This window comes from Pezoporus occidentalis, unplaced genomic scaffold (genome assembly GCF_034315485.1).
Source record: "Pezoporus occidentalis ecotype Australia unplaced genomic scaffold, CSIRO_AGI_Poc_V1 ctg121, whole genome shotgun sequence".
Classification (NCBI taxonomy): domain Eukaryota; kingdom Metazoa; phylum Chordata; class Aves; order Psittaciformes; family Psittacidae; genus Pezoporus; species Pezoporus occidentalis.
Window position 1 is genome coordinate 212,703 of NW_026913006.1, and position 16,490 is coordinate 229,192.

Below are 16,490 nucleotides of genomic sequence, written 5' to 3' on the forward strand. Positions count from 1 at the left end.
GTACCCTATGGTTTTACCTGCGGGATGACAGAGAAGGCATGACAAAGTGGGATGGAAAACCTACTTCAGCTTTGGAGGAACAGGTGAGTGAACTGAAGAGGGGAGCAAGGGCCAAGACTGATCGTCCCATGAGAGCTACGGCTTCAGTCACTGGTGAGCAATTTCCGAGGTGGAGTGGAAGAGCTGATTTTACTCCAGCTCCTGTGATAACGAAGAATAATCCCTTTTACCACGACTTAAGTGTCCAACGCTGTGATGACCATTAGAGGGGCCCTGCCTCCAGCCAGGTGGAGGTAGGGGACAATCGGATTTACTGGACTGTGTGGATCAGATGGCCTGGCACATCAGTCCCACAGAAGTATAAGGCTCTAGTAGATACTGGTGCACAGTGTACCCTGATGCCATCAAGCTGTCAAGGGGTAGAACCCATCTATATTTCTGGAGTGACAGGAGGATCCCAAGAGTTGACTGTGCTGGAGGCTGAAATCAGCCTGACTGGGAGGGAATGGCAAAAGCACCCTATTGTGACTGGTCCAGAGGCTCCATGCATCCTCAGCATAGACTACCTCAAGAGAGGGTACTTCAAAGACCCAAAAGGGTACCGGTGGGCTTTTGGTATTGCTGCTTTGGAGACTGAGGAAATTGAGCAGCTGTTCACCTTGCCTGGTCTCTCAGAAGATACCTCTGCTGTGGGGTTGCTCAAAGTTGAAGAACAACAAGTGCCAATTGCGACCACAACAGTGCACTGGCGTCAATATTGCACCAACCGAGACTCCCTGATTCCCATCCATCAGCTGATCCGTAGACTGGAGAGTCAGGGAGCGATCAGCAGGACCTGCTCACCCTTTAATAGCCCCATATGGCCAGTGCGAAAGTCTAATGGAGGGTGGAGACTAACAGTAGACTATCGTGGCCTGAACAAAGTCACACCACACTTGAGTGCTGCCGTACCAGACATGCTAGAACTTCAGTATGAACTAGAGTCAAAGGCAGCCAAGTGGTATGCCACAACTGATATTGCCAATGCATTTTTCTCAATTCCTTTGGCAGCAGAGTGCAGGCCACAGTTTGCTTTTACTTGGAGGGGTGTCCAGTTCACTTGGAACCGACTGCCCCAGGGGTGGAAACACAGCCCTACCATTTGCCATGGACTGATCCAGACTGCACTGGAACAGGGGCAAGCTCCAGAACACCTGCAATACATTGATGACATTATTGTGTGGGGTGATACAGCGGAAGAAGTCTTTGAGAAAGGGAGGAAAATAATCCAAATCCTGCTGAAAGCTGGTTTTGCCATAAAGCGGAGTAAGGTCAAGGGACCTGCACAGGAGATTCAATTTTTGGGAATAAAATGGCAAGATGGACGTAGACAGATCCCCACAGATGTGATCGACAAGATAACAGCAATGTCTCCACCAACTAATAAGAAAGAAACACAAGCTTTCCTGGGTGCAGTGGGGTTCTGGAGAATGCACATCCCAAATTACAGTTCGATTGTAAGCCCTCTCTATCATGTGACCTGGAAGAAGAATGATTTTAAATGGGGCCCTGAGCAACAACAAGCCTTTGAGCAAATTAAACGCGAGATAGTTCATGCAGTAGCCCTTGGACCAGTCCGGACCGGACCAGATGTAAAAAATGTACTGTACACTGCAGCTGGGGAGAACGGTCCTACCTGGAGCCTCCGGCAGAAAGCTCCAGGGAAGACTCGAGGTTGACCCCTCGGGTTTTGGAGTCGGGGATACAAAGGATCTGAGGCCAGCTATACCCCAACTGAGAAAGAGATACTGGCAGCCTATGAAGGGGTTCGAGCTGCTTCGGAAGTGACTGGCACTGAAGCACAGCTCCTCCTGGCACCCCGGTTGCCCATGCTGGGCTGGATGTTCAAAGGCAGGGTCTCCTCTACACATCATGCAACTGATGCTACATGGAGTAAATGGGCTGCACTAATTACACAACAAACTCGAATAGGAAATCTCAGTCATCCAGGCATTCCAGAAGTCATCATGGACTGGCCAGAGGGCAAAGATTTTGAATGTCACCAGAGGAGGAGGTGGTGCGTGCTGAAGAGGCCCCACCATATAATAAACTGTCAGAAAGTGAAAAGCAGTATGCCTTGTTTACTGATGGCTCTTGCCGTATTGTGGGAAAGCATCGGAGATGGAAGGCAGCTGTATGGAGTCCTGGATGACAAGTTGCAGAAACTGCTGAAGGAGAGGGTGAATCGAGTCAGTTTGCCGAGGTGAAAGCCACCCAGCTGGCCCCGGACATTGCTGAATGAGAAAAGTGACCAGTACTTTATACTGACTCATGGATGTTGGCAAATGCACTGTGGGGGTGGTTGAAGCAATGGAAGCAGAGCAACTGGCAACGCAGAGGTAAACCCATCTGGGCTGCTGCACTGTGGAAAGATATTGCTGCCCGGGTGCAGAACCTGGTGGTGAAGGTAAGTCATGTAGATGCCCGTGTACCCAAGAGTCGGGCCACTGAGGAACACCAGAACAACCAACAAGTGGATAAAGCGGCTAAGATTGAAGTGGCTCAGATGGACTTAGATTGGCAACATAAAGGTGAATTATTTTTGTCCCAGTGGGCCCATGACACTTCAGGCCATCAGGGCAGAGATGCAACATAGAAATGGGCTCGTGATCGAGGGGTGAACTTAACAATGGACACTATTGCCCAGGTTATTCATGAGTGTGAAACATGTGCTGCAATTAAACAAGCCAAGCAGTTAAAGCCTCTTTGGTATGGAGGACGATGGTTGAAGTATAAATATGGGGAAGCCTGGCAGATTGACCATATCACACTGCCACCAACCTGCCAAGGCAAGTGCCATAGGCTTACCATGATGGAAGCAACCCTCGGGTGGCTGGAAACATACGCCGTGCCCCATGCCACTGCCCGGAACACTATCCTGGGCCTTGAGAAACAGATTTTGTGGCGACACAGCACCCCAGAGAGAATTGAGTCAGACAGTGGGACTCATTTCCGGAATAACCTTATAGATATTTGGGCCAAAGAGCATGGCATTGAGTGGTATATCACATCCCCTACCATGCACCAGCCTCTGGGAAAATCGAACGGTACAATGGGCTATTAAAAACTACACTGAGAGCAATGGGTACGGGAACTTTCAAGCATTGGGATACACACTTACCAAAGGCCACCTGGTTGGTCAACACCAGAGGATCTGCCAACAGGGCTGGCCCAGCCCAGTCAGAACTTTTACATATTGTAGAGGGGGACAAAGTTCCTGTGGTGCATATGAAGAATTTGCTGGGGAAGACAGTCTGGGTAATTCCTGCTTCAGGTAAAGGCAAACCCACTAGCGGGATTGCTTTTGCTCAGGGACCTGGATATACTTAGTGGTTAATGCGGGAAGATGGGGAAGTCTGATGTATACCTCAAGGGGATTTGATTTTAGGGGAAAACAGCCAGTGAACTCAATTGTATGCTGTTGCCTGCTGTGTAATACTTTTATAGCTGATCAACTAGATGTCTCCAGGTCACCAGCAACTAGCCCTGACTTCCCTCCAACCATCATCCCAACAGAGAATGAACTTTGACAGAACCGGATGAGTTCCGCAGTAAAGGAACGACCAGCATCAGCAGGCAACGATCCAATACTGCACACAGCCTTTCCTGCCCTGAAAGATTGTTACAAGAGATGGAACCTGACATCATGGACCGAATGGACTCGGCAGCACTATAGGGATTGGTCCATGCACTAAGAAAATGATCTTTTTCTCTTGGTCTGTGTGTATATGGATGTATATATGTGGGAGAGCGATGGTGTATTGAAAATGTGGGATCTGAGCATGATGTGAATGGTATGGAATAAGGGGTGGATAATGTCCTGAGTTCAGCAGTAGCAGTCATGTTTCTCCGGGAGTGGAAATGGGAGAGCCCTGGGGGGGGGGGGGGGCGGGGCTTGATTGTTGTCAGCCCGGCCCCACTCAGTGGGAGTGAGTGAACAAGTTGCCTGACTGGGTTTAAACCACGACACCTGTGCCATAACCAAATCTTTAGTTTTCTTAAAGTCTTTTTCCTTTTGCTTGTGTTTGATCCATGAAATTTACCTACCACTCACATGAATCGACTTTTTTCTCCCTTTTAAAGCCACTTTGAGGAATTTTGCCAAACACTTTTAAGAAATTGAGCTATCATTTATATTCTACTTCCTCTTTTTTATTTATTTTATTTTTTAAATAGAGATGCTTGGTTAGTGATGTGGCTAAACAATATACACATCAGCCCAGGACAGGGAGAGAATGCCAAGGTAACTTCCTCTGCTGATCCTGAGGCTGAACTTTAATTTAAAGTAATTTAAAGGAACTCAAGAGCTAAGGTTGAGGCAGACCCTCATGGCCACGTCATCTGCTGCAAGAGGGTCTGGGAAGAAAAGGGAAACCTGCCTCTGTGTTCACAGTGTTGTTTCTGGGGATGATCATTCTTTATATGGGACCCTTAAGGATCTGAGTCCTTAAGCCACATAAATAAAGGCCCCAAAAGTGACGTAAATTAAAATTCCTGGAATACCATGCAGAATTTCACCCTTGAATCCCAGCATGAATTTTCATATAGGGATTTACAAATGCTCCGTACAAATGCAAGACAAGAAAACCTAATTATAAAACATCACTAACTTTCTAATACTGAAAAACCCTGAAAATTAATTCAAACCACAGCTTTTGAGTTAAAGACATTCTTCTTTGTAGAAGCAAACACTGGGATTTCAAGAATCTCCGGTTACTAGGAGCAGTGCTGGATATTTAGCTTCATAAGATAAGATATTCCAATAGCATGTGACATCTGAATTCATGAGCCTAGTGAAAAAAGAGTAGGATGAGTTCATCCCTGACTTTCCTGTAACCTTGATTTGCAGCCCACCTTAAGTCACCAAGTGATGGGAAAACTTATTTTCTTGATTACTCCCCAAATAATAAAATATTTTTTTCCATTCTTCAGCAGAGACAGAAGATCAGTAATTCACAACATGTGAATTCATAGCATGTAAATTACAAGGTTAATATGACATGTTTACAGAGAAAGATATCCAGCATCTTTGAGCTAGGCAGGTTTCCTTTATTAACTTAATTTTATTATTCGTTCAACATGCTTCATCTACAGGACATTATAGAAAATTTAATTGGTTATTATTTCTGCCAGTTGGTTATTATTTCTGGCAGGCTCACATATTCACAAGCTCGTTTGATCCTTGTCACACAATACAAACATAGCCATTATGAGTTTTAATAGATTTAATGATTAGGTATGTGTTTTTTCAAGAACAGACTGGCACACTGCAGAGAATATTATGCATTTAAGGTATTCAAAGTACAGCTTTGATCACTGTTTGATGGGTCATACTTCTACCTACTACCATCATGCTGCAAAGATGAATGCTGCAGAATCTTTCCCATGAATTTGCAAGAAAGCAGGAAAGGGGGAAAGAGAGGAAGCAGAAACCAGTCATTTATGCCTGAAATAAAATTTCACCTTGAATTTCAAACAAGGGAGGAAAAGTGTGTTGCCCCTGAAACACCCTTGAGTACTTTGGATCAAGGTCTCTGGTTTACTTTTTGGTGAGTCACTTATTTTTTGGGATGCTTGCAGCTGAGGAGGCAGCCAAATTGCTATGTGCAGCCCGTGATTGCTGCTAAAGGACACATTTTCAATACCTGTAATTTATGTAGCTTGGACCACAGCGCTTGGCTGTACAAGGAACAATTTCAGGAAATAGGTTTCATGTATTTGTTGTTACAATCCTGTTGCACTCCATTTTACTGATACTGCAAAGTAGCTGGCTTCATGCTATCCCCAAAAAACTATTGTCCTAGGCTGGACTTCGAGGCCTCAAAAGTCTCATCCTAGTTTACACTAGGATATTGTTGACACTTTAGAGGCATTGATTGCTGCATTTGTACTAAAATTAAGTTAAAGGAAATACCTACCTTACAGCTTACTTGAAAGCCTTAACCTTTTTTTTTTCTCAACAATAAATTGCCTGAGAAAGGAAAAAATTCTTCATAGTAATATTTCAGTAGCTTTAGTCTCAAAATGTTTTGTAAAGATTCTGAAAGTATGACTTTCGGTAAAGTATTCTTTTTAAATACGTGATTAATACCAGGATCTCAAGTAAGAGGTATTTTTAAGCACAATGGTAACCAGTGAGTTCTGTATTACATAGCCAGGAAGCTACTAAAAAGGAAAAGGGAGCAGAAAGCAACCCTAAGAAGCTAAACCTACTAAATTTGTGAAGAATTTATGCAAGAGGGGAAAAAGTCTCTAGAAATTTAATCTTTGATCTCCAGTTTTCAAGTGTTTGGCCTTGCTTTCAAAAATACTTTCTGCTACCTATTTGTACGGTTAAACATAGAGATCACCAGACAAAGTTCATCAATACCACCCCATCAGTTTACTTCATCCTTGATTTGGATTTTCTTACAAGATTTGAAGGCCCTCTAAGTGTACTGCATTAGCTTCTCTGATACTTAATGGAGAAAAGCTACTGTGAGACAGAACCATAATAAATGCAAATATTACTATTGACTTAGTCTGTATTACTCACCTATATAGCTAAAAAGAATACAGTAACCCAATATCCATTCTATAGAGGAAATGCCTCCAGTACCAAATAAACAAAGAACTTCTGAAACTTAACTTTCTGAGATACCTTTCCCTCTAAATTCCTATATGGAAATCAAGTGTGCTTTACAAAGGTAGATTGAAAGCAATTACAACCTTTCTAGTTTATTAGCAACTTATCCATTTCATACATTTGTTTCCTAAAGTAATAGACAATCTATTTCTTTCATGGCTACATAAACCAGTGTGGGTTTGATGTCATGCTTCAGTTTGATTACATTATTATTCTTTTATTTCATCTTCATTATTTTCAAGGCATTTAACACTGAGGGATACAGGGTTTTTCCTTTGTACTTTATCAGTTTCTGACATCTCATATAAAAGCTAGTCAATTGCAAGTTCTTTTGTTAAGCAAGGCCAAAAATCTGCTTGGTCTCCTGAAGTTAATTCATGAAGTCTTAACCTCATATTTTTATGAAATTAAATTATAAGAGCAATAAATAATAACAATTGCTCTGGTTATTACTTTCTGCTGCAGCTATATGTTAATTCAAAAACTTAATGATCTGTTATGTTACAAGAATATTCTGAAACCATTTTCTAGTTTGTATTTTTCTTTGAGATGTTGCAGTATATGCCTATTACCCCTTAGTAAATGGCAGGTTTTTCTGAAAGAATGGTTGGGCATTATCTCCACTTTTTTTCTTATTGTGTCTGCATTTTTATCTCTGGATAGAAATGTATGCCTGAATGAATGCAGGAATGTATGGCTGCATGGCAAAGCGACACAACAGCTATTGCTCATCATTTGTGGACTGTTAAGAAAAAGAACCTTATAGTCTGCTTGTAATCAAGCCCGTTGTCTTATTAAGAAAGATGTATAACATGTATTTTATCTTTGAGTTGTGTTTCAAGACAGCTCAGCACTCAGCTTCAAATGTCCCCAAATCTAGTAGCACTTCTCCAGCTTAGGAGTTTAAGCTTACAAATAACTATTCCATTCTAACAAAAGTGGTTTAGCTCTATTTTTAGAAGCATATGATTTTTTAAAACTATCAGTTTCTCTTACCATCTCTGCTTCCTCTGCTTTTATTCTTCTCACTTAATGGATAAGCCAACATTTTCCTCATGTCAGTTTTTCCTGTCAACCCCTCTTTTTTTTAATCTTATGTTTGCATATGTTGTCAATGTGTCTAACTGGTGCTCCTTCAACAGAAGAAACAAAAGCTGTGGTTTTAATAGACTTATCCAAATAGATTTTTCTGCCATCACAAGGCAGACTAAGCAATTGCAGTTATATCTTTAAAGCTGCTGGGAAGTTCTAAAGGCAAAATGGGCTGATCTGATGTTGTTCTATCCCCATACTGATTCTTCCTAGGGTTAAACTGACAAAATACCCGAGGCATCATTTTGGCAAAGGCAACAAAAATTAAGCATAAGGTGTTTTCTCACTGTAAAAGGAAAACAATAGCCCCATTATTATAAGTGATCATGTCATGTTTTTGATAGCTTCAAAACTTATCTAGAAGTTTTTATGTTATAGGTACAAAGTTGTATTTCACAGATTACTGCATCATGCCTTATAGTGGTAGTCACTGTACACTGGATTTGGTCTTGTCTCTGTTTGTTCTCATTACACAAGAGCAAATGCACATTCCCATTTCTCACCATTTGGGAAGGTAAATTCTAGTCTACCTGTCAAAACAGGTAAGGGTTACACCTCCAATCAACTGCAAATCAGACACAACAACAACACAGGAAAAGTAAGCAACAAAGTAATGACTTCCTGGCATTATGAGGCTGGATAACTTATTGACTTTAAGGTTTTTATTCTTTATATGTGCATATTTATGTCCATCTTATAGAATTATTAATGTTTACTGGAAAAGGTACTGTATTTTCCAACTCTGGCAGTGGGCCGAAACAAAGCCATGGCATCACAAAAACACTCCCTACATTTCATCCACAGAAGGAAGTTGCATGTACCTCAGATACCCAATGAATATTGCTTCAAAATAAGGCCACTTAGCCTCTGCTATTACTAGAAAATTCACTGTGACAAATTTATGTTGTTACTCATCTCCTCATAGAGAGGAGAAAATAGAAGATGAACTACACACTGTCTACAACTGAAAAATTCTCAGTAATGTATTGTTAAGGAGTGGAGAAACAAGACCATTTGGATTTAAGTCATAGTAGGGGCAGTCCACTCCCAAAACTGAGATTTTTTTCCAAGTGTCTCTGGGAAGATTGCGTGGTAAACAGATCAATTCGCGTGTTCCAAAAACTTCACCTTTACCCAGGTTCAACATCAAATCTGTTCACATTCACCTGCAGAGTAGTCTGTGTAAGCAAGCTTTGGTTCCAAATATTTATCTTGCTGTAGAAGCACGTACCACATTACAAGCATGTCTCTCTATGCTAGATTCCTTGTTTTCCATCAAAATACCCAAAGCATTCCTTTACCACACTGAAACATAACCACCACCCCTAGGTGACCTGAATTTCTATGCAAGTTACACAGCCTGAAGACTCAGCAGAAATAAAGTTCTCTGTAAGACTTTGAGAGCCAACCAATTTACAGGTTCATTTATGAGATGCTATTGTATATCTGTATAATAGAAATGTTTAGTAGATGAACGTGTAAAACTCCACACCTCCATTCCAATACAGGCAAGTATTTTATGCACACGTGTTGAAGGCTTTAAAAGGAACTATGCTCATACATTTCGGTTCCTTCCAATTATCACTTAAGTACAGATAGGATTTTCCTTACAAAATGATATTTTAATGGGTTCTAACTGGCTTTATTTAACTGTGTATTTCACTACTGATTACTCCTAGTGCTGCTGTGTTGCACAATAAGACATGATAAGCAGCTTCTCTTTCAGAAGCAGTTTGTTCATGTTAGTGATTAATTTTTCTAATGTGCAGCTTAGGCCAATTAAGGAAAAGGCTCTCAGCTGCTCTGGCTAACAGCTAACACAAAAGCTGAATAACTTACGAGAAAGAACTGCAAGCTTTGAATTGTTCTTCAATACTCAGGATGGATATCTGGAAGATCAATTACACCTGGGTTACTATCGTGAAAATATATGCACATTGCTGGTTCAATTATCATGTATCCTAAAACACCAGAGAAATTTCCTTGCTCTAGAGAATTTCTTTCTCTTTCTCCATCTATGTATCCCTTTTCTGAAGGAGCAATCCCAGACCTCATGAAAAACAATAATAGAAAAAATTACTGGACTGTAATCTGCCTAAGGAAATAACAGGCAGTTAGAGACTTGCAGAAGCACTTGTTACACAGGATATTCATATTCAAAGAAATAGATTATCTAAAGTTACAAAGTGGGTTTGGACGTCCAAAATTTATCATTGCCATTTTTAAAAGTGTAGGAGGCACAGGGAGTTATTCAAAAGAGCTTCCTAGCTTAGAGGAGCTCTGACTGCAAGCTGATAATTCCTTAGATATTTTTTGTTTCAGTGTCTTGTTTTTTTGCTAAAGTTATCATTCAGGATCAAATTAAAGTAGTGCAAACAAAAATGCTTTGAAGCTCTGCTCATGCACTTGACCTGCCATGAGAATTAGGTCAAATCAGTGATGACCACAATCCTGAAGTCTAGTCAATTTACAAGTGTGCATCATTTGTGACAATGTTAACTTCCTGTCCAAATCTCATGAGCTTTCCTCCAACGTGAAGCTATGCAAACTGCAATTTACATGTGCAACGCTCAGCTTTTTCACAAGGAAAAAGAAAATAAAAAAGCTTGTTTCCGCGTGTTCTCTTTACCTCATAACCTTAATCCCTTTACTATTTCCACAGAGAAGGAAGGGAACACATCTTCAGTTGTAGCATTTTCTATCTTTTATTTCATGTAACTAAGTGGCAGATCTTGACTAAAAATCCCTGGTAACTAATTCACAAATAAAACAAGGATGAGCTTGCCTTAAGAGAACTGATGTTAACAGAAACAAGTCTAAAGTTTTCCTTACATGTATGTGAAGTCTTCAGGACGGTTCTTTATGTTTGAACACTATATAAAAGAAGGAATTGCGATTTTACTCCGCACTCACCCCCTCTCTTGCTCCCAGTGATACGTTAGTCAGCTAGACAGTAGAAATAAAATTCTAGTAGAGAATTAACAACCATTAACTGCATGAATCATCATCAGGATGCTTTTGGAATTTGCAACTCCAAAATTCTACAGCTGGAGGCATTCACATAACATTTTCTAGGGCACAATGGAGACACTCAAGTGCTGTGACTAAGTCATCAGATGCATGCACCATCAAATGCATCATTCCAGACAGTGCAGATGAGTCATCAAGTCGCAAACTTGCATAGAATAGGGATCAGGCTTAATTCAAAGTACTGGGGAGCATCTTGGTGTGGTTAGAGTCTGTGTGCAGAATCAGGTTGTTTAGAGTTAATTCAACAGTGACTCAGTATATGTGATTTCTTGAGACTAACAATTTCCTTCCTGAACATCTTTGAGCAAGCCTTGCTTCACATTTAATTTCTTTCAAAGTAGATTTCTTTACAGAGAGAGCTATGCGTTAAAAATGCTATAATTTTGTCACTTCAGTCATCCTCTTTAACTCATACTTCTGAGAAATATTATTATAGCATACTTCAATACAGCTGGCTTTGAAACAAGTTTCCTGTCCCTGACACGACAGTAAGAATTTAAATGTCTTTCCTTCACTATTTCAGTCCATGACAAAATTTTTCCACTGAACCAGAAACAAGTTAGAAGTTTCCACTGACAATTTTTCAAAAAAGTGTGGATAGTTTAGTTGCATCTTTTATTCAGAAGTGACTACATTAGATGTAATTAAAGCCTCAACAATAGGGGGAAACTTACATATTCAATAATATGAAAAGAAAGCAAAAAGTCACCAACTCACCAAAAATCATCTCCTTCACTGTTCAACTCATCTGTTGTTCAGAGACAGTTGATCAGAGTGCGCAGGTCAAATTTGTTCTTTTAGCCGATTCTATAGTGCAAAGACGTATTAATGACTTTTTCCTCAATTCAGAAGGGTTTTTTATGTGGTTGAAAAAAGCCAATCTTTTCTTCACTGTGGAAAAATAAATGACACCACAAGTAAATCAGACAAGATCAGAACTTTGTAGGTTGTGTTGATCAAAAAAGCATATAGAGGACTTTACTTGACTGGAGTCAAACATAAAGCAAAGTAACTTTTGCAACAATAGAGAACATGCGTTTGGTGTGCTTAAAGTGTAAGTCAAGTTAAATATATATATTTACTGTATCATTAAAGAAACACTCTCTAGATTTACTTATTTCTCCCTGCCAAAACAAAAAAATAAGCCAAAACTTCCATTAAATCCAAAAGTAGTTTTACTCCTACTTCAGTACTGCAATCATTACATTAACTGCCTTTTCACAGATTTAAATTGCTTCTACATTTCCATGAGTTACTCTGTTCAGTATTAAGGGAGGATGGATTTTGCTTTCATTTTTTTATATACATCACAGTCATCCAGCATACAAAAATCACAACTTCAAGAATAGTTGTATGTAGACCATCTCTGCTTCAGACAGCAAATGGAAATGCTGATCACTTAAGAACTTAACCCAGATGAAGTGAAAGGCACTGAAAACTGGGAAGAGCAGATTTACTAGGTCACTACTCTGGCCTCACAGGACTTCTCTTTCAATAGCTTTTCCAGGGCTTCCTTTAACCCACAGAATTTCATCCTATTTGGATCGATTTTCAAGTAAGACCGATACTGCTCACACATCCATTTACTCTAGTTCTGCTGCAGACATCTATTGTAAGAGTGACACATGACTGTCCTTTAATAAGAGTTGCTGCCCGCTACACAAAAGCACAGCAGTGTAAGCACAAGGCCCACCTTAAACCACTTTCAGCTAGAGCCAGAACCTTTGCTTGATGTTCCTTGGGCCCACATTTGTCCCTCAGATTCACTTCATCTCTCTTGACAGAAATCACTTTTGTGGCACTCTTCCCTGAGAGGCATCAAGCTCCTTTTCAGAGTAAATTTATGCAGCACTGTACAGTACATTTCTTACTGTTTTGTTTTGAAGTACCCTGCAGGGGCTGCCACCACAGCAAATGAGTACCTTGTGTTGGCAAAACCACTCTTAACACTCCCAGTTTTAGTCATTCTCCCTCACTACACAGTGTAGTAAAAAGAAGTTGATACTTATTTCTCTTACAGATAATTTGATCAAGTGTTTCAGTCAGGAAGAAGGAATTTTTAGATTGCCAGATTTTATTAGACTTGAATTTGAATAGTCTTTTATATTTAGTTATACAAATAACAGGTTTAGGGTTTTTTTAAGACAGAGCCAATAGCAAATATTAAGTACAGTACATAACACCAAATACATGTTTTACATCATAAAAAGTAATAGGAGCCAAAGCTCCTACACCATACCAGATTCCTAATGTAATAGCTACATGAAAAAAAAAAAACAACAACAAACCCTCAAAACAACACTGACAGCTAGCAATAATGAAAATCTAATGCAAATTGGCACTGAATAAAAGTCACAGGGTATAATCCTGCTGCAAAAATTTAGCAAAGACTAGAGAAACCTTATTTTTAAAAACAAAAAAAAACCAAACCATGAAAAGAACCAACCCACACTCCAGGCTGGGAACAAGTAGTTCTGAGATGCAGCATGCTTAACAACCCCAGTATAACAAATTTGTCTGGACCAGCTTGTACCTGGCTCTCCAATACATCACTTACTCTTCGGTTCTCGGCCTAGCCATCTGTAAAGTGGATACATAACTTCTGCTTTCCTCCTTCAGTCTCACTGGCTCATAGTTATTAAAGTATTTGAGAAACAATAAAAGCATTTTTAAAGAACTTGAGATACTTGACAATGTTTGGAACATCACTTTACCTTACATTCTATGCAGCCTTTTGTCATGTTGCTAGTATCCGCATCGGTAACATGGCCCATAACATTGATGCATTGAAAATGCACCATGAAATAGTGGTTCTCACAAATTCCTTTCAACTGTTTAGACTGTCCTTTCTTTGTTATTATTTCATTACTAGCAGTATTCCACGTCCAAAGAAGAAAGTACTGCTATACATCAATCGCACATTATTTTAAATTAACAGGATCAGATGAATTTACCATTTTTGCACCAATTTTCACCAATTCTGCATGGATTCTTTTGCAAGTAGCCCCAGAATACTTGATGGTGTATTACAAAGACTCAAATGATAGATTAAAGTGTAGTGCTACTTTCCTTGTGCGATATTATAATTGTTAATACCTAGAGACTAGACCTTTATAACATCCAGGTTCCAAGCTAATTTTCCTCTGATCCTGTAAAGATCCTTCTATAAAATCCATTTTATGGATATTCTCTTCTACATGCAGGAACTGGCATATACATGGTTTATGTTGGTTTATGTTACATTTGATTATTATTCAACCATGCCAAGTGCAAGGTCCTACACCTGGGTCAGAGCAATCCCAGGCACAGCTACAGGTTGGGCAGAGAAGAGATTCAGAGCAGCCCTGGGAGAAGGACTTGGGGGTGTTGGTTGATGAGAAAATGAACATGAGCTGGCTTCAGTGTGCTCTTGCAGCCCAGAAAGCCAACTGTATCCTGGGCTGCATCAAAAGGAGCGTGACTAGCAGGTCGAAGGAGGTGATCCTGCCCCTCTACTCTGCTCTTGTGAGACCTCACTTGGAGTATTGTGTGCAGTTCTGGTGTCCTCAACATAAAAAGGACATGGAACTGTTGGAACAAGTACAGAGGAGGGCCACGAGGATGATCAGGGGACTGGAGCACCTCCCGTATGAAGACAGGGTGAGAAAGTTGGGGCTGTTCAGCCTGGAGAAGAGAAGGCTGCGTGGAGACCTCATAGCAGCCTTCCAGTATCTGAAGGGGGCCTATAAGGATGCTGGGGAGGGACACTTCTTCAGAGACTGTAGTGATAGGACAAGGGGTAACGGTTTAAAACTTAAACAGGGGAAGTTTAGATTGGATATAAGGAAGAAATTCTTTCCTGCTAGGGTGGTGAGGCACTGGAATAGGTTTCCCAGGGAAGTTGTTTATGCTCCATCCCTGGCAGTGTTCAAGACCAGGTTGGACGAGGCCTTGGGTGATATATAGCGTGAGGTGTCCCTGCCCATGGCAGGGGGGTTGGAACTAGATGATCTTAAGGTCCTTTCCAACCCTAACTATTCTATGATTCTATTAATAGGCTTATCATGATGTCAGTGTTAGTCATTTACCTTATTCAGGTAAAGAGCCTTTCTAGAAAGAAGTAACTTTAATATAGAGTAATTCCATCATTAATATTTGATTCTGCCTATTTGCCTTCCTTAGAGAAATAGGATGATATCAGTTCATTACCATACCCGAAACTCATGTTAGCATATATTTTGAGTTTAGCTGAACTAAAGCAGTCACTTAACTTACTCACAGCCTAGATAACAGTTGCTGTTCTCCTCAGAAATCATATGTACAAGGATACTAGGAGCTTTTACAGTCCATCTATGGCTACCACTTTTTTTTTTTTGGGGGGGGGGGGCAGATTATCACACAAATCTATTTTTTTATATGAAAAACTTGACTTTAGCAATACATTTTACTAGTAGCAAAAGCAGCATTTCAAAAGCATGATCATCATCCTGCTGTACAGGGGTTAACAACCCAGCTGTGAATTCAGTGCCCTGACAACTTCAGCTATAAGTCCCTGTCACTGCTTATTATATATAAGCATCTCACTGCAGTCCTGATTTTTATCCATAACGTCTAAATAAAATTTATTTTGGCATGTCTACCTGTTGTATTTCAAGAAATAAAAGATGTAATCTTCATGTTGAAAAACTTACAAAGAAAACTCCAATTTTGTCTTCATGTCTGACTGCACATGAATCCAGACTGTCTATGGACCAGTATCAATAATGAAAATGTGTCTCCAGTATCCCTTACCACCTATATACAGCTAAATCACTGCCTGGTTTATGCAGCTATGTATTCAGAACTGCATCAGCTTCAGGCTATCTTATGTTGTTGACAACCTCTAAAACAAGTAGCTTTTCAGTAGTATCTCTCCAAAATGACCTAGCAAGGAAAAGTCATGCCAAAAAACTCCTTATGGACTCAGGTCTTCCACTGACAAATGCATGCAAACGGGCAAGATGAATTTTGTTTTTCCTTCTTACACTAAAAATCCTACTATGACACATTTGAAGAATTCATGTTAAGCATGTAGTCAACCTAAACGCTTGCATCCTTACTCCTTTACTAACAGTAACACACTTTGGTCTGTTACTTCTGAGGTGCTGAGGACTAACTACAAATGGGGAAAATAAAAGAAGCTTAAGCAATGAAAACTTATGCTTTCAGCAAGACCTTCAACTCATTTAAAATAAATATAGGTGCAGGAGTCATTCATTTATATGCCACCATCAAGTTTTACTTTAAGAGCTGCTGTATTAGCAATGGAGTACTGAAATGCTTTCTTAGGTATTAGTCTGTTTTAACTAGTTCAGTAGAAACCTCCAAAATCCAACCAGAAGCTTGATGACCAGTCACCTCCATTGTTAGTGTTAGGTAACTACTCAAATTGCCCTAAGAGAACCAGTTTCAACAGAGCAAGTGAAAAGATTTATTTATGGCCTTAAAAGATAAAGCTGTTGGTCTGAAATCCAACTAATGATCTCTCTTTAATTAGCAATGTACTGCATCAAAGGAAAATGAAAATACGATGTAGCTGGGTTTCTGAATGCAAATTAAGATGGTAACAAACCCACTGCAGTGTAAAATGTATGAGAACTAGTGAGCAACTGTCATGATTACCCAGCATAGCATTACAAACACTGAGAAATTAACATAGATGGCAAAACCAGCATGAATCTGAGAA